Below are 25,254 nucleotides of genomic sequence, written 5' to 3'. Positions count from 1 at the left end.
TCAGAAAAGGTCAGCACTAAGGGATTGTGATGGTATTTAGGGCACTGGGATGGTAGCATAAAAGGGTAGTTGAGGGTTTTTATGGTTTAGGTAGTGGTTGAATTAAGAGGTGGTTTGGGGTTTTTAGGGCTCATAGATGGTAGATTCTACTTCAAAAGTGAATTTTGACAAGTTAAACAGACTAAATGCTGACATCTGCACGTGAGACCTATGCGCTCCAAGTGGCGAGGTCATCAGCAGAAATACATACAGTGCCATTTAAGTACAAACTTTCTGAGACACTTTGGTGAACTTGTGGGCTGAATTGTTGACATTTCTAGTACTACAGAGATTGTACATTTCTTTAAGGCTGTTGTTTCTGGTATCATTAACACTTTCTCCTCTGTATTTGGCATAATACCTTTAGCCATACACTCAATATTTTTGTGTATTTTTGGGGGATTTCCAACTACTTTGGCTCTAATAGGAAGCATCTTGCTGTTGCTGTTATTTATTTGCAATGGCTGCCTCTTCACAACAAGAAGGACTAATGGCTCTTCCATCAGTGCAACTGTGTCGTGAACACATGATACAATATTTCAGAGCACCACTCCTGGAAGAACTGAAGTGCAACTGGTCTCTGTCATTCAGACTGGTTTTCGATTTTGTGCAGCCCGTGTTTCGATGCCTCTAGTTCCTTTTTGAATGCGCACTAATAGCTTGTCCTTTTCTATGCGGTGCTTACTTTCATTGGGAGCTGATCTGTTGATGGCCTCGCTAGGGGATCATTACCAGAAATGCACGTTGAGGGTGCGTTTGCTACTGGAGGCCATGTATGAGCTGCCCTTTGTGGATCATGCATCTCTTGCTTCAACATTGGGCACAACACGGAAAGCTGCTGCCTCAGCTGGAGCTCTGGAACATGAGTGCTCTTTGGTTTTCCTTGGCACCGATTTGGTCTCATTACTACCTGCCGAAGTGGAACATTTCCTTGCTTCAATTATCCCGACTGTCATTGGGGATTTTCAGAATGACAAATTCGGCTTCATTGGCACCACTGATGAGTTTCTAAATTGACTACTTCTTCACATGCTGCAGTGTTTTTTAGCTTGTTTATGTGTATATGTTTTAAAGCACTGCATTTTAGTTGCTTTTAACTTAGGAGCTAGGCTGCTTTACCACTTCGGAACCAACAAGGGGATTGTGTTGTAGAGCCATTTTAGTGATGTCTTTGAGCATGTTATTTTAGCAGCCAGGCCTTCTGCCTGTGCCCTTTAGCCCGGTAACATTTCATTTTATTTCATTGTATTCTTTTAGAATCAGCCACATTCATGAATGTGTTTTCTTTTATCTTGCTGTCATTTTGCTCAGGAAAGCATTATACTTCTTAGCACAACATTCTTTCACTCTGTGCTTTCTTCAAGGCTGCAGTGAGATAGGATTGTTGGCACAAGTGGTATACTGCATCTCTAACATTCACAGAAAAATACATATTTTTACTTGGGGACACTTTCTGAGAACATCAGTTGTTTTATTATAAAAACATTTCCCTGTTCCTGGCACGATAGGGGTAGGTTCCAGCAAGATGGCCACTACTGCATGTTGTCTGACTTTGTAACAGCTGCTCGCTGAGGCTAACAATTCCCTAGCCCAGATGGGGATGGTGTATCTATAGATAACATGCTTCTACACTACTAACATGCTCAGGTATTGGGGATGATTTCTTCCCAGAGGGGAGTCCTGTAGGGCACAATAGGGGTTATCCAGCTGTGCTCTAACATAGCTTAAGTAGAAATTACATATATCATGCAGTGACAGTATGGTGGTACTTTACCTGTGTTTCTATTTTTTTGTCACCATTTCACTTCTAGTATGTTTCCTCATTCTAATTATTGCATTTCATGCTATTTTATTGAAGACACAGCTGATTGATAAAACGTATTGAACCATTTCCTGCCTCTGTTTGTCTTTGCATGTGTCAGACTAATGTAACTGAGAGAAAAGGATGAGATCTGATCAACCACAATTTCCCTGAGAAGTCACAATGTCATGCGCTTAGTTGCCACAAATAATCCCTGCCCTTGAGTAGAGATAAAGGCACTGCTAGTTGGCTGGAAAGGGATTACGTCGAATAATGTCACATGGTGTGGGATTGGACTCAGTTCCCCATTATTCAGGTGATGCTGCCGCCCAAATCCAGCAGCCTCATTGGTACAACGCAACAGTTGTAAGGCATTTTTAGGGTTTAGGAAAGAGTAATATTAATTGGTAGTAAGGGTTTTCTTTGAGTTCTCTGGATGGTAGCAATAATGGAAAGTAAGGGGTGTTGTGGGTTCAGGGTAGAGTAGCTTCAAAAGCTAGTAAGCATTTTTAAGGTTCAGGGAAGGACAATATTAAGGGGTAGTTCAGGGTTTTTATAGTTCATGGATAAGTAGCATAAAAGGTTATGAAGGGGTTTTAGGGTTCAGGGAAGGGTACTGTTAAGGAGAACTGCAGCTTTTTAGTGTTTATTGAAGGAAATCAATATTGGGAAGCAAGGGGTCTTTAGGTTCAGGGAAAGCTAGTGTTTCTGAATAGTAAGGAAGTTTTAGGGTTCAGGAAAGGGTAGTGCTAAGGGGTAAAAAGGGGTATGTTTGAATCAAGGATTTGTAGCTTAATTGGGTATGTAGGGCCTTTAGGACTGAAGGATGGGTAATGTTAAGGTGTAGAACAGGCTTTGTAAGGTTCAGGGAAGGGTAGCATTAAAGGGTATTTCAGGTTCTAAGGGTTCAAGGATGAGGAATTAATATTATGTTACAGTTAGATAGATTAAACAATGTGTAAGAAATGGGGTCTTTGGTTGACAGTCAGGTTACCCCCTGTTCAAGTAAGGACCCTCACTTTACTCAGGGTAAAAGAGAATCACCCTCAGCTAACCCCTGCTGACTGTGCTTTGTGGAGCTATCCTGCAGTTGCTGCTTCTGCCAGAGTAAGAGGGCAAAGACTGGACTTTGTGTGCATTCCATCTTGTGAAGAAATCTCCTAGGGCTTGATTCAGAGCTTGCCTTCTGTTTTTTGAAGTTTCAGGGACAGCCAGGACTTCTCGTGCCAGCACCTGGAGTCTCTGGAGAGACTCCTGCTCTGACAAGTGGTGCCCTATCCAGTTACTTGGAAGGAAAGCTGGTGGAAATCTAAGGAAATCGACTTCGGACCGACGCCGCTGCTGAATCTGGTGATGCCGCCTGCACCCGACTCCGTGATCTTCGCTGGAACACGGTGACCTTTGCAGGCCTGACATCGCTGCAGCCCCACTGAAGTCCGCAACTCTGTTGCAGTTGCCGCACCAGGGCGTGACCAACGCCACTCGAAGTGCGTGGATTCAACGTTACTGCCAGACTCCGCGATCCCCAACTTCGTGCATCGACGTGTTTTCACTCTTCACCAAAGGTATTGTACTTGGGGGTCTACGCGACTCTGTGTCCCGCGCCGCTGGTGTCGGCTTGTTGGGAACGACTCCGTCACGTTGCCGTGTTAACACATCATCAAAGCATTTTGTGTTTCTAAGTGCTATTTTTTAGTTTAATCTTTAAAAATTCATAACTTGACTTGTGTATGTCGGATGTTTGTCGTTTTGGTCTTGTTTTGTTTAGATAAATATTTCCTATACTCCTAAACTGGTGATGTGTCATTTTGTAGAGTTTTCATTAAGTTACTGTGTGTGTTGGTACAAATACTTTACACCTAGCACTCTGAAGTTAAGCCTACTGCTCTGCCAAGCTACCAAGGGGGTAAGCAGGAGTTAGCTGAGGGTGATTCTCTTTTACCCTGACTAGAGTGAGGGTCCTTGCTTGAACACGGGGTAACCTGACTGTCAACCAAAGACCCCATTTCTAACAGTTTTCCCTAACTTTTGTGACATTCGACCACAAAACCTTGGATGGCGATTTGTGCTTTTTCACTATTTTAATTTCAATCATTAAAAAATCATGTCTCCAGTTATAATTATTGGATTGTTGCTGTTTTGGTGTCATTTTATTTCTTAAACATTCCCTATTTTGATAAATTGGTTTTCGATTGTTCTTGTGTTGTATTTTCAATTTATTTCTGTTTGAATACTGCAAAAATACTTTACACATTACTTCTAAGTTAAGCATGATTGCCTTTGTGCCAAACCAGAGGGATGAGTACAGGTTTATTTAGTGACTTCCTGCACCTAAACGCCCTGAAAGCGAGGTTGTCATTGCTACTTGCATCAGTCCTCAAAACTACAACCCCCAATCTGGTGTCCACTCCTTACAGTGATAAAAGCAAAATTCCTGGCAGCCCTAACATACAGTTCAGAAATATATCTAAGCAAACTGAACGACTTCATGAACATTGCACAAAGCAAGGTCTTTTGCCTTCTCCTCCGCCTTCCACACATCTCCTCACCAGCGCAGATTAGGTTGGAATTAGGATTATAAAATCAAACATTAGTACAACACGGGGCATCGCTCAAATATGCATCCATGCTAAGACAGGCCAAACCAAACACACCCAAGGCACTGATTTGGCAGGAAATCAACACAAACCAGGCGGAAGTCCCAAATCTATGGCTAAAGACAATCGCTTTCCCCATAAAGCATCTGTAGGCAGAGGAGTTATGGCAAAAGTCTTTACCCCATAAAACTTTCAAACAACTTCTAAACAAACAAATCAAGATGCTCTCCTGGAGCAACGACAAAGATAAGTTCCGAAATCGATCTCACTCTTGGATGACAATTAACACATATAAGGCTCCCACAGCGCCACCTTATATGGCAGAAATATTGAAAACAGCACTAAAAATAAAGGTGCTCCACGCCAGACTCGGTCTACTACCTGCAATGGAGGCTGAACCAAAATGGCTTAGGCCAACAAATAGCAGACAATACAGACTTTGCACACATCACCAGGAAGACGTCATACACATCCTTTGTATTTGCCCCGCTCTACTACCCTGGAGAAAGCTGTATCTAAAAAACATTTTTAACACCACTGGTATCAGAACATGCCGGCAGGTTATCCTGTTTAGTCTGAAAGGATTGACTCCACAACACATGCCCTGTTTTGCTAAATTTATGTTAAAAACAGAACATTCCACAAAAACCAAGACGAGAAAACAAGTCCTCAACTGACATAGGAAATGAACACTGGCAGCCCCAGGCTTATGAGTGATGGCCGCAGAATCCACACCAACGGCACTCTGCATAGTCCACCTGTGGACTGAACTATTTATGTTTAATCAGAAAAAAAACCTGCTTTCTCATGTTTTCCATCTAGATTCCCTTTGAGAAATGTCTAATTTAACAGTCAGTAACTCAGTGTTGTCAAGTAAGTAAGACTATACATCTGATGACGATCAACACATGAACAGGGCTTAGCTGGACTAAAAACCACAAAGAAAGCAATAATGTATTAATTGTTTTATGCTGTTTTGTAACTTCTCTGCTTGTACGGTTGTAATGATTACAAGTAATTACGCAATAAAGCATAAACTAGTGACTTCTGAGTTTTGGTCTAACAAAGATTGTGAATATTACTTGAGGTGGGTTCTTGCCCCCTTCAAGTGATACCCCCATTTCTTACACCAGCGTTCCAAAAGAGTCAATGTAATCAGAATTGGGGTTTATGATTAAACTTTTGTGTTTGTGAGGGTGCCACAGTGAATATTGCAATTGATTGTCTGCAAATAATTCCTGCTCTCTGAAAACCCAAGGTTTATTTGTTTCACTCATCGACCACTACAAGGCCAAATAGATTTGAGTAACTTATACATACTCGATACATATAAAACCTAGGCCACCAACTCTGATTGAGAATAAACTGTTTCAATGTGTTCCCACCTTTAAATCCTTGAAAATAACTTTGAATAAGCTAGGAAAATGTACCCTATAGATATCTTTTGATCAAGTAGGGAGTTCAAAGAATCAATACTGAACAGAACCAGCTTAGCAAAGATAAATCAAAAGGTGTGTGGGATGCTAGACTGCCCTTTCTAATGCATCGGGTCAAAGGAATAGATGTGGATAGTATATTGTTCACTTTGATTTTTGATATGGGCCCAGAGTAATTAAATTGTAATATGTTTTTTAATTAGTACAAAATCCTTTTAGATCAAGGATCATAAAAATGTAGCTTCATTTGATTTTACTGCATTTTTCAGCATCAAGAGGAAGGACTACCATTGATTGGGTCCGGCTTTCAGCAGCTTCTTTTAGAACTGGAGACACCATAACATTATTGCTCATGGTTATGTCTTTAATTAATCCTGATTTATAAGAGAAAATTGAATATGCCAAAACTCCATATAATCTGTTGACTTCAATCTTGGTAAAAATGTTGACCTATCTACTTAGCAGTGGTCAATGCGTCTGTTAGCGCGTCGGTCCTTAGTAAGTAAACTTACAAGTAGCGCGTCGGTCCTTAGTAAGTAAACTTACAAGAGGACACGTATAGGTTGATGAACCTTTTGACTCATTTGAGATGTTCTTATCATAGCTCCAGTACAGAGATAAATAATTATACACAATAATCAATAATCATTAGTCAAATCAATAATCAATCGAGTCAGTAATCATCACACACCATGACCTTTCAGCCATGAATAACCACACCTTTAGTAAACGTTTATTACGTTTATTTCCCTATTAATAACAATGCTAAAATCATGGAGATTAATCTCAAAATCAAATCCAATGCAAATAATAATAATATTGGTTAACCAAAAAGACGCAAGAAACATAACCTAATCAAAGCTGGAATCACAATGCATTCTAAAGCACCAGTACAAATCATTAGTAAAGTCAGTTTAAACAGTACTGCATAATCCATAGAGTTCAGCAATATAATTGTAAACCATTTGTTTCTGCAAATTGTCAGTCGTCATGTAGATAACCTCAAATAAACCCAGATTAGCATCAGCATGTGGGGCTTCATGCAAAAACAATTTAAAACAGAAATTTGGAAAAACATCTATCTAGAAAAACTATTAAGACAGCACAGTTGGTACCTATATAGAAAAGGCACAAAAATGCAATTGAGTTACATTGCCATATCTACCTATCCACTGTATGGGTCAGCAAACAGAATCAGTCTTCGTCCTCAGGTCATCAATCGATCAGCAAAACATCAGGCTCTCAGTCAAAGAGTATGGGCCCACTGACAGCATCTCGAATCTCTTCTTCTCCCAAAGTCACTTTAGATCTCTGGTTTCATCGTCTGTTCAAGTTCCCTCTGTTGTGTTGTTATATCAAAGTCACCCAAACTGTCCCCTAACTCCCAATTGGTCGATTAATCGTACATTATTACTCTGTCCTTTGAAAGTTCTATACCAAATCCATGAATTTTAATATTTCACCCTTCACACGTCGCTTATTGGTCTGCTTTACGATGTTCTCATCATCCGGCTTGTCAGGTATTGAATTTGTTGCATCTTCTTCACTAGTCAGTGTCTTTATTGTTCACGTCCTGGGAAGGAACCTCTTGCACACATTATACATAACTCGATACATTTTAAGGACACTGTCTCCTGTTAGTCGGTTCTCATGGAAAGCTTCTGCTAAGCATTTTAACAAGACAATGAGCATTTCACAGTTAGTTCACTCTGTCAGCATTTTAAAAAAATGCTAAGAAATACAGCTTCTGCATGAGGCCTGGCAAAACTAGGCCAAGACACTCGCTAAGCTAAAGCCTACAATGAATAAGCTAGAACATACTTCCTAACCCTTAACATGACATATTACTACATTAATCGAATAAATTTTTAATATTTCATATGTATTAATCATTATTTAGTACATTTCATGAACACTGGTGGCCATTCTTCGAGTCACAATTTCCGACGTGCGCATTATCTTCTCTACGTTATTCATTTTCTACATAAGTCATTATTCAAAATACATAAACACTTATTAATACATTTCTAATCAAGACATCTGCTTCAGCATGTCTCTATGACCTACACTTTGTTGGGTACTTCCTGGTTTAGAAATAAGCACCAAGGTTGACTAATCCTTGTGGGAGTTTCTGATGGGGATGTAAGAAAATTGTTAAAGACTTTTTGAAAGCAGTGTCTTTTATAGAGAGTTGAAGGCTTTATTAAACAATATGAAAAGCTTCAGGGTCCATACTTTGCCTCCCATCATGCCAGTAACTTCTTCTAGGCTGATCAGTTTATCTAGAAACTGAGGGCCTGATTTATAAAAAAGTTAGTGCCGCCTTCGCGTCATTTTTTGATGCAAAAGTGGTGCAATCTTACAAAATGTAATAAATAAAAAATGACGCAACTGCGGTGCTAACTTTTCATAAATCAGGCCCCCAGTCTCTGCAGTGTCTAGACTAGAGGAATGAACCCCTGTGAGAAAATGATCTTGTGCCTGTGGGGCGTCCCCTTGAAAGCTGTATAGAGTAGTATAGAATGTGTAGGAAGCTGTCCCTTTATGTTGTATGTCAAGACTGTGTAAAGGATCCAGGGTTTCCCCAAAACAAAACAAAAATGATCCCTGGCGCCTAGAGATTTCTGCCCCCCCGGGGGCAGATCGGCCTAATAACAATAGGCTGATCTGCCCCCGGGGGGAGAAATGGCCTAAAATAAATCCCCCCCCCCGGCGAGCTACCCTTGCCTAAGGGGTCAATCCCCTTGCGTGAAATTGGCACAAAAAAATGATCCCTGGTGCCTACTGGTTTCTGCCCCCCTGGGGGCTGATCGGCCTTATAACAATAGGCCGATCTGCCCCCATGGGGGGCAGAAATGGGCTAAAATAAATTCCCCCCCCCGGGGAGCACCCTTGCGTAAGGGGTCACTCTCCTTGTGTGAAACTGGCGCAAAAAAAAAATCCCCGTGCCTAGTAGTTTTGGCCCCCCTTTGGGGCAGATTGGCCTAACAAAAATCGGCTGATCTGCCCTTTGGGGGCAGAAATGGCCTAAATATAATTTGCCCCCTAGGGAGCAACCCTTTCCTAAGGGGCCGCTCCCCAACTCTAAAAAAAAACAAAAAAATGATCCCTGGCGCCTAGTGGTTTATGCCCCCCTGGGGGCAGATAGGTCTAATAACAATAGGCCGATCGGCCCCCAGGGGGGTCAGAAATGGCCTAAAATAAATTCCCCCCCTGGGGGGTGGGAGGGAAGCCCACAGAGGGAGCGCTAGCGCTCCCTCTGAGCTCAGTGCCGAGGACGTAATGGTTACGTCCTCGGCACATGAGCACTGTGCCGGTGGACATAACAATTACGTCCCTGGCACAGAAGGGGTTAACCATGGGAAAGGCCTAAATAGATGGAAGACAGGTAAAAAGGGTATCTGGCTCAGTATATCAAACGGCTTTTCCAGGGAGGCAGTCCATGGAGTGGGGACCTCTGCTGGGACACAATCCAAATATGGAATAAACATCTAATATTTAAAGATGTAAACCTGCCGGGAATAAAAGCATTATGGTCCAGTGAATCAATTGTGCAATATGTTCTCCAACACTTTCCCGAGATAATTAACAGCAGGAACTGGCACCAAGTTGAGTCCTATCATGCTTTGCAAGACTACAATTGTGGCTACTCTCATCAATTGTGGAAGACAGCCTTCTTGCTTTGCTTCCGCACAGGTTGATGATTGCAGTGCTTTGACATGGGCAAAAGGATGGTATTTAGATGGCAATAGGTTTATCAGAGAGATTTCGTGCACATCAAATGACCTATAGACATTGTTGAGATATTTAAACCAAAAATAATAAAGCCATTGTCACTAAAAGGAACTGGTGCCTCTGTGAGCAAAGCTAGTGGGGACGAGTCTGACCCTTGCAGCATGTTGAATCCACTTTGAATGAACACACAAATAGGTTTGATACACTTTTCCAAGCTATCCGTGACACTCTAGTGACAAATATAGACTTTGTGGCAAGAGGGGTTGGCCATCTGAAAGCAGATCACAGGAAATTAGCAGACAGGGTCACTGAACATGAATCAACAATAGCAGAAACGCAGCCCTCAGTGAAAGATCTACACATGCAACCTAAGAGCTTGTTAAACATCTATATGAAAGGGCTCAAGATGCAGAAGGGTGCTTATGGTGCATCAACATTTGGATAGTTGGTATTGTGGAAAAAAAGAATGCCCAAATATGGAATTGTTCTGGGAGGGCTAGGTTACAAATATAGACGCATATTCAAGAGCCCCTTGAGCCTCCTTGCGCCACATTAGCCTATTTTTTTTACACTAGTGTGGACCAACAAGGCCAAAATCGCGTGCCATATTTACAAAGTGGCACAATGCACTTTGCAACCCCTTGAGTCACATTATGCCTGCACAGGCATAATGTATGCAAGGGGGGAGCACCCCCGTTAGGAGGCTGAAAAATTGAATTTTTAACGGCTGCACTGAGCATGTGTTAAAATGAGGCTCTCATTGTTAAACTACCAACATGGTGCACCTTATGTTAAATAAAGCATCCGGTGCACACATGGTGGCATTAGGGGGGCGCTAAGGGTCACAAGGAATGTGGCGCTGCACTGGGTGCAGTGCCGCTTTTCTTAAACATGCGCCATAGGTTTGTAAGGCAGGATCCCCAGACTTTCTTCATAGAAAGAGCACACAGGGAGCCAGGAAGACAAATGGCACCTGTATTCCGTTCCAATACAGGTGGTGGCTCAACTGCTAAATTTCAGGGACAGAGCTCATGTACTGCAAATCGCAAGGCAATGGGTCACTGGGTGTTGTGCAAAAGTAAAGTATTTATTTTCCCAGATGATACTATAGCAGTCCAGAGACAAAGATCCTCTTTTATGGAAGTGAAAGATCCATCTGAGGCAGCTGGATTTTAAATAAGCCATTTTATCCTGCTGCACTGAGGGTCCTGGACGGAAAGAGATCATATTTTTTCAATCACTCTGAGGAGGTTTGGTTGGGCTTTAATCTAGGGGGATTTGTACCTCCAAACACCCAAGCAAGTTGGAGAACAGAACATTCTGGGAAAAGTAATAGAATGAAGATCACAGGTTGCATATTACTGTAAAAATCAGGAGAAACAACAACCAGAGCCACACTGGCTATTCTGACACTCTGGCATGTTCCTGGTGGGTGCAGGGTGGGTTTGCAATAAAAAATATAGTGGGGAAAATATAGACTGAAAAGGAAGTGTCAGAAATGTTGTCTGAATCATAGAGAGAAAAAGTTGTGGCTACAAACAAATTGCAAACTGTTGAGCTTTCTAGGGCAAAGGTACGTCCATTAGGAGAGGAGGTGTGGGGCATCCTCCTGCTAAAATATAGGAGCATTTACACTGCAGTGGGGAAGAGGGTGGGGGGCTGCTAAGGTGTTTTTAAGATTCAGAAAAGGTCAGCACTAAGGTATTGTAATGGTTTTTAGGGCACTGGGATGGTAGCATAAAAGGGTAGTTGAAGGTTTTTATGGTTTAGGTAGTGGTTGAATTAAGAGGTGGTTTGGGGTTTTTAGGGCTCATAGATGGTAGATTCTACTTCAAAAGTGAATTTTGACAAGTTAAACAGACTAAAAGCTTTATTGTTTCAAAAACATGCGATGCTGACATCTGCACGTGAGACCTATGCGCTCCAAGTGGCGAGGTCATCAGCAGAAATACAGTGCCTTTTAAATACAAACTTTCCAAGACAATTTGGTGAACTTGTGGGCTGAATTGTTGACATTTCTAGTACTACAGAGAATGTACATTTCTATAAGGCTGTTGTTTCTGGTATCATTAACACTTTCTCCTCTGTATTTGGCATAATACCTTCAGCCATACACTCGATATTTTGGGGTATTTTGGGGGGATTTCCAACTACTTTGGATATAATCGGTGGCATCTTGCTGTTGCTGTTATTAATTTGCAATGGCTGCCTCTTCGCAACAAGGACTAATGGCTCTTCCATCAGTGCAACTGTGTCATGAACACATGATACAATATTTCAGAGCACCACTCCTGGAAGAACTGAAGTGCAACTGGTCTCTGTCATTCAGACTGTTTTTGGATTTTGTGCACCCCGTGTTTTGATGCCTCTAGTTCCTTTTTGAATGCGCACTAATAGCTTCTTCTTTTCTATGCGGTGCTCACTTTCATTGGGAGCTGATCTGTTGATGTTCTCGCTAGGGGATCATTACCAGAAATGCACGTTGAGGGTGCGTTTGCTACGGGAGGCCATGTATGAGCTGCCCTTTGTGGATCATGCATCTCTTGCTTTAACATTGGGCACAACACAGAAAGCTGCTGCCTCACCTGGAGCTCTGGAACATGAGTGCTCTTTGGTTTTCCTTGGCACCGATTTGGTCTCATTACTACCTGCCGAAGTGGAACATTTCCTTGCTTCAATTATCCCGACTGTCATTGGGGATTTTCAGAATGACAAATTCGGCTTCATTGGCACCACTGATGAGTTTCTAAATTGACTACTTCTTCACATGCTGCAGTGCTTTTTAGCTTGTTTATGTGTATATGTTTTAAAGCACTGCATTTTAGTTGCTTTTAACTTAGGAGCTAGGCTGCTTTACCACTTCAGAACCAACAAGGGGATTGTGTTGTAGAGCCATTTTAGTGATGTCTTTGAGCATGTTATTTTAGCAACCAGGCCTTCTGCCTGTGCCCTTTAGCCCGGTAACATTTCATTTTATTTCATTGTATTCTTTTAGAATCAGCCACATTCATGAAGGTGTTTTCTTTTATCTTGCTGTCATTTTGCCCAGGAAAGCATTATATTTCTTAGCACAACATTCTTTCACTCTGTGCTTTCTTCAAGGCTGCAGTGAGATAGGATTGTCGGCACAAGTGGTATACTGCATCTCTAACATTCACAGAAACACACATATTTTTACTTGGGGACACTTTCTGAGAACATCAGTTGTTTTATTATAAAAACATTTCCCTGTTCCAGGCATGTTAGGGGGAGGTTCCAGCCAGAGAGCCACTACTGCATGTTGTCTGACTTTGCAACAGCTGCTCGCTGAGGCTACCAATTCCCTGCCCAGATGGGGATGGTGTCTCTATAGATAACATGCTTCTACACTACTAACATGCTCAGGTATTGGGGATGATGTCTTCCCAGCGGGGATTCCTGTAGGGCACAATAGGGTTTATCCTGCTGTGCTCTAACATAGCTTAAGTAGGAATTACATATATCATGCAGTGACAGTATGGTGGTACTTTACCTGTGTTTCTATTTTCTTGTCACCATTTCACTCCTAGTATGTTTCCTCATTCTAATTATTGCATTTCATGCTATTTTATTGAAGACACAGCTGATTGGTAAAACGTATTGAACCATTTCCTGGCTCTGTTTGTCTTTGCATGTGTCAGACTAATGTAACTGAGAGAAAAGGATGAGATCTGATCAACCACAATTTCCCTGAGAAGTCACAATGTCATGCGCTTGGTTGCCACAAATAATCCCTGCCCTTGAGTAGAGATAAAGGCACTGCTAGTTGGCTGGAAATGGATTACGTCGAATAATGTCACATGGTGTGGGATTGGACTCAGTTCCCCATAATTCAGGTGATGCTGCGGCCCAAATCCAGCAGCCTCATTGGTACAACGCAACAGTTGTAAGGCATTTTTAGGGTTTAGGAAAGAGTAGTATTAATTGGTAGTAAGGGTTTTCTTTGAGTTCTCTGGACGGTAGCAATAATGGAAAGTAAGGGGTGTTGTGGGTTCAGGGTAGAGTAGCTTCAAAAGCTAGTAAGCATTTTTAAGGTTCAGGGAAGGACAATATTAAGGGGTAGTTCATGGTTTTTATAGTTCATGGATAAGTAGCATAAAAGGTTATGAAGGGGTTTTAGGGTTCAGGGAAGGGTACTGTTAAGGAGAACTGCAACTTTTTAGTGTTTATTGAAGGAAATGTATATTGGGAGGAAGCAAGGGGTCTTTAGGTTCAGGGAAAGCTAGTGTTTCTGAATAGTAAGAAAGTTTTAGGGTGCAGGAAAGGGTAGTGCTAAGGGGTAAAATGGGGTTTGTTTGAATCAAGGATTTGTAGCTTAATTGGGTATGTAGGGCCTTTAGGACTGAAGGATGGGTAATGTTAAGGTGTAGAACAGGCTTTGTAAGGTTCAGGGAAGGGTAGCATTAAAGGGTATTTCAGGTTCTAAGGGTTCAAGGATAAGGAATGAATATTATGTTACAGTTAGATAGATTAAACAATGTGTTAGAAATAGGGTCTTTGGTTGACAGTCAGGTCACCCCCTGTTCAAGTAAGGACCCTCACTTTAGTCAGGCTAAAAGAGAATCACCCTCAGCTAACCCCTGCTGACTGTGCTTTGTGGAGATATCCTGCAGTTGCTGCTTCTGCCAGAGTAAGAGGGCAAAGACTGGACTTTGTGTGCATTCCATCTTGTGAAGAAATCTCCTAGGGTTTGATTCGGAGCTTGCCTTCTGTTGTTTGAAGTCTCAGGGACAGCCAAGACTTCTCTCTGCCAGTACCTGGAGTCTCTGGAGAGACTCCTGCTCTGACAAGTGGTGCCCTATCCAGTCCCTGGGCCCTTGGAAGGTAACCTGGTGTAAATCTAATGAAATCGACTTCGGACCGACGCCGCTGCTGAATCTGGTGACGCCGCCTGCACCCGACTCCGTGATCTTCGCTGGAACACGATGACCTTCGCAGGCCTGACATCACTGCAGCCCCACTGAAGTCGGCAACTCCGTGGAAGTCGCCGCACCACGTCGTGACCAACGCCGCTCGAAGTGCGTGGATTCAACGTTACGCACAGACGCCGCGATCCCCAACTTCGTGCATCGACTTGTTTTCACTCTTCACCAAAGGTATTGTACTTGGGGGTCTACGCGACTCCATGTCCCGTGCCGCTGGTGTCGGCTTGTTGGGAACGACTCCGTCACGTTGCCGTGTTAACATATCATCAAAGCATTTTGTGTTTCTAAGTGCTATTTTTGAGTTTAATCTTTAAAAATTCATAACTTGACTTGTGTATGTCGGATGTTTGTCGTTTTGGTCTTGTTTTGTTTAGATAAATATTTCCTATTTTTCTAAACTGGTGTTGTATCATTTTGTTGAGTTTGCATTAAAATTCTGCGTGTGTTGGTACAAATACTTTACACCTAGCACTCTGAAGTTAAGCCTACTGCTCTGCCAAGCTACCAAGGGGGTAAGCAGGAGTTAGCTGAGGGTGATTCTCTTTTACCCTGACTAGAGTGAGGGTCCTTGCTTGAACAGGGGGTAACCTGACTGTCAACCAAAGACCCCATTTCTAACAGTTTGCCTTAACTTTTGTGACCCGGTCTAGCGCGACCAGAAAACCTTGGATGGCGATTTGTGCTTTTTTACTATTTTTATTTCAATCATTAAAAATTCATGTCTCCAGTTATAATTATTGGATTGTTGCTGTTTTGGTGGCATTTTATTTCTTAAACATTCCCTATTTTGGTAAATTGGTTTTGGATTGTTCTTGTGTTGTGTTTTCAATTTATTTCTGTTTGAATACTGCAAAAATACTTTACACATTACTTCTAAGTTAAGCATGATTGCTTTTGTGCCAAACCAGAGGGATGAGTACAGGTTTATTTAGTGACTTCCTGCACCTAAACGCCCTGAAAGCTAGGTTGGCATTGCTACTTGCATCAGTCCTCATAACAACAACCCCCAATCTGGTGTCTACTCCTTACAGTGATAAAAGCTAAATTCCTGCCAGTCCTAACATACAGTTCAGAAATATATCTAAGCAAACTGAACGACTTCATGAACATTGCACAAAGCAAGGTCTTTTGCCTTCTCTTCTGCCTTCCACACAGCTCCTCACCAGCGCAGATTAGGTTGGAATTCGGATTATAAGATCAAACATTAGTACAAGACGGGGCATCGCTCAAATATGCATCCATGCTAAGACAGGCCCAACCAAACACACTGAAGGCACTGATTTGGCAGGAAATCAACACAAACCAGGCGGAAGTCCCAAATCTATGGCTAAAGAGAATCGCTTTCCCCATAAAGCATCTGTAGGCAGAGGAGTTATGGCAAAAGTCTTTACCCCATAAAACTTTCAAACAACTTCTAAACAAACAAATCAAGATGCTCTCCTGGAGCAAGGACAAAGATAAGTTCAGAAATCGATCTCACTCTTGGATGACATTTAACACATATAAGGCTCCAACAGCGCCACCTTATATGGCAGAAATATTGAAAACGTCACTAAAATAAAGGTGCTCCACAGCAGAATCGGTCTACTACCTGCAATGGAGGCTGAACCAAAATGGCTTAAGCCATCAAATAGCAGACAATGCAGACTTTGCACACATCACCAGGAAGACGTCATACACATCCTTTGTATTTGCCCCGCTCTACTACCCTGGAGAAAGCTGTATCTGAAAAACATTTTCAACACCAGTGGTATCAGAACATGCCGGCAGGCTATCCTGTTTAGTCTGAAAGGATTGACTCCACAACACATGGCCTGTTTTGCAAAATTTATGTTAAAAACAGAACATTCCACTAAAATCAAGATGAGAAAATAAGCCCTCAACTGACATAGGAAATGAACACTGGCAGCCCCAGGCTTACGAGTGATGGCCGCAGAATCCACACCAACGGCACTCTGCATAGTCCACCTGTGGACTGAACTATTTATGTTTAATCAGAAAAAAAACCTGCTTTCTGATGTTTTTCATCTAGATGCCCTTTGATAAATGTCTAATTTAACAGTCAGTAACTCAGTGTTGTCCAGTAAGTAAGACTATACATCTGAAGACGATCAACACATGAACAGGGCTTAGCTGGACTAAAAACCACAAAGAAAGCAATAATGTATTAATTGTTTTATGGTGTTTTTTAACTTCTCCGCTTGTACGGTTGTAATAATTACAAGTAATTACGCAATAAAGCATAAACTAGTGACTTCTGAGTTTTGGTCTAACAAAGATTGTTAATATTACTTGAGGTGGGTTCTTGCCCCCTTCAAGTAATATCCCCATTTCTTACACCAACGTTCCAAAAGAGTCAATGTAATCAGAATTGGGGTTTCTGATTAAACTTTTGTGTTTGTGAGGGTGCCACAGTGAATATTGCAATTGATTGTCTGCAAATAATTCCTGCTCTCTGAAAACCCAAGGTTTATTTGTTTCACTCATCGACCACTATAAGGCCAGATAGATTTGAGTAACTTATACATACTCGATACATATAAAACCTAGGCTACCAACTCTGATTGAGAATAAACTGTTTCAATGTGTTCCCACCTTTAAATTCTTGAAAATAACTTTGAATAAGCTAGGAAAATGTACCCTATACATATCTTTTGATCAAGTAGGGAGTTCAAAGAATCAATACTGAACAGAACCAGCTTAGCAAAGATAAATCGAAAGGTGTGTGGGATGCTAGACTGCCCTTTCTAATGCATCGGGTCAAAGGAAGAGATGTGGATAGTATATTGTTCACTTTGATTTTTGATATGGGCCCAGAGTAATTAAATTGTAATATGTTTTATAATTAGGACAAAATCCTTTTAGATGCAGGATCATAAAAACGTAGCTTCATTTGATTTTACTGCATTTTTCAGCATCAAGAGGAAGGACTACCATTGATTGGGTCTGGCTTTCAGCAGCTTTATTTAGAACTGGAGACACCATAACATTATTGCTCATGGTTATGTCTTTAATTAATCCTGATTCATAAGAAAAAATTGAATATGCCGAAACTCCATATAATCTTTTGACTCCAATCTTGGTAAAAATGTTGACATAACTACTTAGCAGTGGTCAATGCGTCTGTTAGCGCGTCGGTCCTTAGTAAGTAAACTTACAAGAGGACACGTATAGGTTGATGAACCTTTTGACTCATTTGAGATGTTCTTATTATAGCTCCAGTACAGAGATAAATAATTATACACAATAATCAATAATCATTAGTCAAATCAATAATCAATCGAGTCAGTAATCATCACACACCATGACCTTTCAGCCATGAATAACCACACCTTTAGTAAAAGTTTATTAAGTTTATTTCCCTATTAATAACAATGCTAAAATCATGAAGATTAATCTCAAAATCAAATCCAATGCAAATAATAATAATATTGGTTAACCAAAAACACGCAAGAAACATAACCTAATCAAAGCTTGAATCACAATGCATTCTAAAGCACCAGTACAAATCATTAGTAAAGTCAGTTTAAACAGTACTGCATAATCCATAGAGTTCAGCAATATAATTGTAAACCATTTGTTTCTGCAAATTGTCAGTCGTCATGTAGATAACCTCAAATAAACCCAGATTAGCATCAGCATGTGGGGCTTCATGCAAAAACAATTTAAAACACAAATTTGGAAAAACATCTATCTAGAAAAACTATTAAGACAGCACAGTTGGTACCTATATAGAAAAGGCACAAAAATGCAATTCAGTTACATTGCCATATCTACCTATCCTCGGTATGGGTCAGCAAACAGAATCAGTCTTCGTCCTCAGGTCATCAATCGATCAGCAAAACATCAGGCTCTCAGTCAAAGAGTATGAGCCCACTGACAGAATCTCGAATCTCTTTGTCTCCCAAAGTCACTTTAGATCTCTGGTCTCATCGTCTGTTCAAGTTCCCTCTGTTGTGTTGTTATATCAAAGTCACCCAAACTATCCCCTAATTCCCAATTGGTCGATTAATCGTACATTATTACTCTGTCCAGTGAAAATTCTATACCAAATCCATGAATTTTAATATTTCACCCTTCACACGTCGCTTATTGGTCTGCTTTACGATGTTCTCATCATCCGGCTTGTCAGGTATCAAATTTGTTGCATCTTCTTCACTAGTCAGTGTCTTTATTGTTCACGTCCAGGGAAAGACCCTCTTGCACACATTACACATATCTCGATACATTTTAAGGACACTGCCTCCTGTTAGTCGGTTCTCATGGAAAGCTTCTGCTAAGCATTTTAACAAGACAATGAGCATTTCACAGTTAGTTCACTCTGTCATAATTTTTATAAAATGCTAAGAAATACAGCTTCTGCATGAGGCCTGGCAAAACTAGGCCAAGACACTCGCTAAGCTAAAGCCTACAATGAATAAGCTAGAACATACTTCCTAACCCTTAATATGACATATTACTACATTAATCGAATACATTTTTAATATTTCATATGTATTAATCATTATTTAGTACATTTTGTGAACACTGGTGGCCATTCTTCGAGTCACAATTTACAACGTGCGCATTATCTTCTCTACGTTATTCATTTTCTACATAAGTCATTATTCAAAATACATAAGCACTTATTAATAAATTTCTAATCAAGACATCTGCTTCAGCATGTCTCTATGACCTACACTTTGTTGGGTACTTCCTGGTTTCGAAATGAGCACCAAGGTTGACTAATCCTTGTGGGAGTTTCTGATGGGGATGTAAGAAAATTGTTAAAGACTTTTTGAAAGTAGTGTCTTTTATAGAGAGCTGAAGGCTTTATTAAACAATATGAAAAGCTTCAGGGTCCATACTTTGCCTCCCATCATGCCTGTAACTTCTTCTAAGCTGATCAGTTTATCTAGAAACTGAGGGCCTGATTTATAAAAAGTTAGTGCCGCCTTTGCGCAAATGCGGTGCTAACTTTTCATAAATCAGGCACCCAGTCTCTGCAGTGTCTAGACTAGAGGAATTAACCGCTGTGAGAAAATTATCTTGTGCCTGGGGGGCGTCCCCTTGAAAGCTGTATAGAGTAGTATAGAATGTGTAGGAAGCTGTCCCTTTATGTTGTATGTTAATACTGTGTAAAGGATCCAGGGTTTCCCCAATAAGTGGAAAGGGCCATGCTAGCCAATCCCAAAGTGCTCTATTTGGAGGGAGTATGGTCGAGCAGCCTTAGGATTAACACACAGGATTGCAAGACATCCACAAATACACACAATAGTCAATAAATGAGACACACAACTCAAAAAAAGAGACCCACCACAATTTATAAAAATAGCAAGTATCTTTATATATGTTTAGGCATCAGAGAAAAAACATTCTGGTAAGTATGTTTTTAGATATGGATTCTTTTCACTTTTAAAAGTGGACACAATGCAATTTCTGTGTTCTGCAAAGTTATGCAAACAGGTAGAGTACAGCCACTTCAAAGGCCAAATCTCCTGGAGTTAGGGTGAGTGGTGGGCAAGGTTGAAGGCAGCACTAACAGTACACCACCAGCGGCACAGGGATGGCCGGGTGCAAAACAGCATTGGGTGCCCGGTGCATTTCAACAGAGATCGGTCACTGCAAAAACAGGCTGCAGTCTCTGGCCAGGAAGCCAGTGGGGTTGAACCAACAGTGGGTAAACAGGCCTTATGCCCAGGTACAGGTAGGCACCTTTGGTCCTCTTCTCCATGGCTCAGGGGTGACGGGTGCAGAGGTGTCTTTAGGTGTTTGGTTTCTCTTACCAGGGCAGCTGCTGTAGAGGGGGGCTGCCTGCAGAGGCTGTAGGTGTCATCAGGGATTCCAAGAGTGGTGAAACCACAGTGGACTTAGACTCTGGAGGGCTGGGAAACCTTGTTGGCACCAGTGGTCCACTTCAACACAGGTCGGAGATGGCGGGTGCACTGGTGACATCAGGTGTTGGGTTTTGGCTGTTCTGGCGGTTTCAGAGTCTCTTCTTTGGAGTTTGCTGGAGAACAGGTCCGCTGTTCACAGGAGGTCTTGAGTCTTTTTCAAAGGCAGGCTTTTGGAGGCACTCCTGTAGGATGAGTTGACTTTGGTGCAGATTTTCGATAAGGAATACAGACAGGCTGACGGGGTTGGTACCAGGTCAGCTGCTTCTTTTCGCCTCTTCTGCTTTCACAGTTGTTCAGGGTCCTTGATCTTCTTAGGTCATCAGGATCTGCTTCTCTGGTGCCAGGAGCTCTCGGAAATACTGAATTTATGAGCATTAGGGATGTAGGGTAGTATCCAAGGGAGTAGTGACCCTTGGGGTCACTTTGCCCCCTAGATTACCACTTTAACCCTGTTCCAGAATTCCTAGGTATGCCATCTCAAAGATGGCTACCTCTGAAAATTTGTGATCACCTCGGCTTAGCAGGTAATCCTGTGGGAGCGGGTGTTACACCCTCTTTCCTGAAAGGCTTTTGTACTGACAGCAGAAGGCATTCACCCTAGGGGGGTAGAGCCATGACTCAGGTGGCATGCTCACAGAAACCAGTCAGCATGCACACCAGAATCTGGTAGGTTTGCAGGGAGCACCTCTATGGTAGAATGTGCAGAGTTCACGGAGTTGCGCTATGCATAACTCTGCAAAATGGTAAAAAAATATCAAATTGCTAACGCGCCTGGTCCTTAATAAGTAAACTTACAAGGGGACGCGAATAGGCCGATGAACCTTTGGGATCGCATGGAGTATTCTAGTCATGCAATAACCAGTGACATCAGTAATCAATGTAATTAATCAATAACCACCCAGAAAATCATTAGTCAATAGACAATTATAACCAACAATTCATGAATAACCACAACTCAATAAAGCATTTAGCAGTTTTATTTCCCTATTATTTACAATTCTAATGCATTTGGATAACTCAAAGTTTTATTTAATCAGCTCGGAATTAGTTCAGTAGCGACCACCAATAACACAATCTAATTAAAACTTGTGAAAACATATGCTCGAATGCTTCAGCATAAGCCAATAAGGATCAATATAGCAGCATTAATAGAAGTGTTCAGCAAATCAGTCCGTCAATCATTTGTCACTGGCAAGTCACCCGAAAGACCCTTAACTAACCCAGATTGGCTTTAGCATGTGAGAGTTCATGCAAAACAATTTAGAAAAACATGAATCTGGAAAAACATCTAGTTAAGAGAAAAACTATAAAACAGCGCAGTTGGTACCTAGAAGAAAAGACACAAAGTTAGTCAGTCACATTTTCATAGCTACCTATCCACAGAATGGATCAGCAACAAAGGCAGTCTTTGTCTTCAGGTCATCAAATAGATCAGCAACACATCAATCTCTCATGAGTATGAGCCCAATGACAGAATCTCGAATCACATCTCCCGACGTCATCAATTCACCCCTCGCATCTGAAGCACCTTGTCATGACTTTTTATTAGAGTTTTTCAGTCCATCCCCTTAATTCCTAATTGGTCAGTCAATCAGCAGATATGACTCTAACCTATAATATTAACTGACTGACTGACTGACTATAATATTAATATTAATTTTACAAATCTATGAGTTCTAATATTTCTTCTTTCTCAGTTCACGGATTGGTCTACTGTACGATGTCTTCATCATCCGGCTCTTCAGGTATTGAAAATGTTGCATGTTCCTCTTCAGTCAGTGCTCCCATTGTTCAAGTCCTGGGAAAGTACATTTAGCCTACTCTAGACAATTGTATCAATTTGACTTCATCATTTCCTGTCCGTCGGTACGTTGCAGAAAATTCTAGCTAAGCAACTTTAACATGGGGTGGTTCAGGGTCAGGTTAAGGCATCAGCTTCTCTGCAGTGCGCTAGAAATTCAGCTTCTTGTGTGAGGCCTGGAAAAAACTAGGCCATAACGTCAGCTAAATTAATTCTTCAAATTAATGCAAAACATAGGTTATACATCTCAATATGACAGATTACTACATTATTCTTACATATTTTCATTATTTCACACATTTTTAGTTATTTTAGTATAACTTTTGTATAAGTGGCTGCCATACCCCGTGGGCACATTTTCAACATGCACATTATTTTCCCTACAATTAATTTCTCTACGAGCTTTTCATTAATCAAAACACATAAATGTTCATTAGTAATTTCTAATTAGCATATCTGCATCAACACCATCATGCCCGTTCTTGTGACATTTTAAGTCAAATGCAATGCAGAGTTCGTTCTCTCATTCAAAATCATTTGTGAACTGCACCACACGGTTTGCAAGGATGCGGTTATCTTGTCTTTCACTCTGTTTATGCTGCTGGGCTGTTTTTTCATCCCTTATTAGTCTTTTCAATCCTCCACCCTTCTAATTAATCTACCCCTCATTTTTATTTCTTGTGTTATTGTGTCTTTTTGTATCTCTGTTTTTTTATATATATTTTTTTTAATTGATGCTTTTTATGACTTTTTGTATGGTTGTTAATTTTTCCCTTTATTTCCTTAGTTATTTCTTCCTTCGTTCCTTCCTTCTCTTGTTTCTTTTTTCTTCACTCCTCCCCCCAATGCCATGGCAGAGAGGGGCAGTGCCGGCGAACAGTGGAGCAGCAGCTCCAGGCCCCCATGAACAGCCAGCAGCGGCTGTCTACCTTGTGAGTGGCGGCTCTGCCAAGGGGTGCAGCCCGGGCCCATCTTCCGTGAGGTGGAGGTGGCAGCACTGTTTTTTAACTTGGAGCGCCGCCTCCCCTCAATGCTGGCTGTAGATGGCAGGCCTTGCAGCAGCTACCCCATGTGGGAGCGTTGGCTGCATTAAAGGAGGGTGCATGGGTGTGTTCAGCGCACCACCCAGGTCCAGCGCACCACCCAATATCTGACACACGACTGAGCAGATATCACCATCCACGAGCACGACCTGCTTGACCTGTTATGTGTGGAGATTCCAGGGCTCATTTCTGTTCTACAATGCTGCCTTTTTTTCTGAAAAGCATGCTGCTCACACTCAGAGGTAAGTTATATTTTGTTCATGTTAAGAGTACTATTACGTGATCCAGTTAGAGCTAGGCAGGCGCTCAGCGCTACCTCATCGTACGCGCTGGCAGTCGCTTTGGCTGATTATTTCAGAAGCCATTGCATGCAGACTTCTCTGTCATCTTGTCACTATATGAATTAGTGTTATCAATGAGTTAGCGTTCTCTGTGACTTTCTTTATGTGGCTCATTCAGTCCAAGCAATTCCACAGTAATGTGTAGTACTAATATCCATCTACGCATTACAAAAAAGGGAGACTGTGAGGGTCCATCAAGGGGGTTGAGAAATGAGAATAGAATCAAAGATCATTCATTGCAATGCGTTACTTCCAAATGTAGTTTTTGCTAAGGCCTGTGACCTTTGACCTCTGTGGCCATTGGATTGCTCCCCGCTCGTACAGCGACACCCAGCTGTCCCTGTGTCCTCCCCTCCCTGCCCTCGCTGCTCCCTGCTGGCCATCCCTTGTGGCTAGTGGTAAGTGCCTTCTTGGAATCGCTGTGGGTTTTTACCCTGCCGTGTCTTAACTGTTATCCAGTGTTTCCTTGTCCTAACTGCTTTCCCGTGTTTCCTTGTCTTAACTGTTACTCCGTGCTCCTTGTCTTAAACTGTTATCCCGTGTCACCTCGCCTCAACTGTAACTCCGTGTTCCTTGTCTTAAACTGTTATCCCGTGTCTCCTCGTCTCAACTGTTACTCCGTGTTTCCTTGTCTAAACTGTGATCCCGCGTCTCCTCGTCTCAACTGTTACTCCGTGTTTCCTTGTCTTATCTGTTATTCCGTGTCTCCTCGTTGCAACTGTTACTCCGTGTTTCCTTGTCTTATCTGTTATTCCGTGTCTCCTTGTCTTAACTGTTACTCCGTGATTACCTGGTCTTAGCTTTAATCTCCGCGTTTACTTTGTCCTAGCTGTATTCTCCGCGTCTTCCTTCACTTAGCTGTTTTTCTCCATGTTCGCTTGCTTTGTTACCCCCTGCCGTCCCCCCAGCGCCTCGGCTCCCCCGAGCTGTCTCCTTTTCCCGCCGCTGCATCCCTGCGGCCCACCCCCCTGTGGCCCCCATTCGTCCACGCCTCCCGCCTCCCAGTTGCTCCTCCCTCCCTCCTCCCCTTCTTAATGGCGGTTGCTGCGCGACGCGGAGCGTGACCTTTGACCTCTGTGGCCACTGGATCGCTCCCCGCTCATACAGCGACACACAGCTGTCCCCGTGTCCTCCCCTCCCCGCCCTCGCCGCTCCCTGCTGGCCATCCCTGGTGGCTAGTGGTAAGTGCCTTCTTGGAATCGCTGTGGGTTTTTACCCTGCCGTGTCTGCCGTGTCTTAACTGTTATCCCGTGTTTCCTTGTTCTAACTGCTTTCTCGTGTTTCCTTGTTCTAACTGCTTTCCCGTGTTTCCTTGTCTTAACTGTTACTCCGTGTTCCTTGTCTTAAACTGTTATCCCGTGTCACCTCGTCTCAACTGTTACTCCGTGTTCCTTGTCTTATACTGTTATCCCATGTCTCCTCGTCTCAACTGTTACTCCATGTTTCCTTGTCTAAACTGTGATCCCGCGTCTCCTCGTCTCAACTGTTACTCCGTGTTTCCTTGTCTTATCTGTTATTCCGTGTCTCCTCGTCTCAACTGTTACTCCATGTTTCCTTGTCTTATCTGTTATTCCGTGTCTCCTCGTCTTAACTGTTACTCCGTGATTACCTGGTTTTAGCTGTAATCTCCGCGTTTACTTTG

The sequence above is a fragment of the Pleurodeles waltl genome, chromosome 8 (genome assembly GCF_031143425.1).
Source record: "Pleurodeles waltl isolate 20211129_DDA chromosome 8, aPleWal1.hap1.20221129, whole genome shotgun sequence".
NCBI lineage: Eukaryota > Metazoa > Chordata > Amphibia > Caudata > Salamandridae > Pleurodeles > Pleurodeles waltl.
The sequence above is the reverse complement of the archived record's forward strand: the minus strand, read 5'-3'. Positions refer to the sequence as shown.